Consider the following 1245-nt stretch of genomic DNA (forward strand, 5'->3'; position numbering starts at 1 on the left):
ACAACCCTAATTATCATACTTGTTCTTTATTAAGGAACATGTTCTTCAAAAGTTATTCTTTTGAAGTATATAATAAGTAATCATCAACCATGCACTATAGGACTTAAAATTAACAACTGCTTTTTACTTACAATGCAACTACTATTTCTTGGTGTGTATGATTGTTATGATGCATTATACCACTTGTTTATGATACTAAGACAACCAAACCCTAATAAGAACCTTGTTTGTGGAATCACTCTAAAAGTGCAACACACCCTAAACCAATCACTCCAACTCACTAATCATAAATCATCGGAGTTAGGTCACGCTTAGAGCGATTACATCTCATACTTATGCATTATAGCATATTTGCTAATCTTTTAAACATTGTCCTTACCGGACGATGATGCTATTTCAGAATTTAGAGTTATCCCGTATCGAAGTCCTAGACTGCATAATCTTGCAGTCAAGAAAGGCAAGTTCATCGCTTGCTCATGTCACTTTGAGTATTTTTATCAAATTACTTGCAAAGTACTATACTTATCACTCTTGCATGAAAAGCAAAAATACTATTTTCATAACTATGAATATGACTATGTGGTGGGCAATGGAACCATGGTATGAGTATGGTGGAGGTTCCATTGCAATGGGTTTATATCCATCTAGGATTGACGTAGGCATACCCAATGGGCCTGCCGAATAAGGTACCCGAGGATATTTGGAGACCTACGACCCGAAGCTTTCAAGGCCCGGAAGCCCAGTAAACATTGATATAGAAGATAGAGCTAGATTAGGAATAAAGAGTCATGTAATTATACGGGAAGGACTCAAATAGTCTCCCGGAGTTTGTAACTTATACGATACGAAAGCCTCGGCTCCACCTCCTATATAAAGGGGAGCCGAGGGAGAAAGAGAGAATCGAATCCATTGTCAACATACACCCTAGTTTTTCATAGTCGAGCACCTTTTCGGCTGAACCTTCGAGATCTACTTGCCCTCTACTTTCTACGAAACCCTAAGTCTACAATCTGTAGGAATTGACAAGTTAATCCCTTGTCAATTGGCGCCGTCTGTGGGGATTAGAGGTGACAAGGAGGTGATCTCGATGGCATCGTCAACATCGTCAAAATCATCGACAGCAAGCAACGTGATGGACGGAAGTAAACAGGCCCAACCTGATCTCGTCGATTTTGTTCCTCACCCTCCCGCCCGTTTGCATGCATATGCCGATCTGGAGGAGTCGATGGAGATGACGTTCGGGAG

Source organism: Lolium perenne, chromosome 3 (genome assembly GCF_019359855.2).
Source record: "Lolium perenne isolate Kyuss_39 chromosome 3, Kyuss_2.0, whole genome shotgun sequence".
NCBI classification, from domain to species: Eukaryota; Viridiplantae; Streptophyta; class Magnoliopsida; order Poales; family Poaceae; genus Lolium; species Lolium perenne.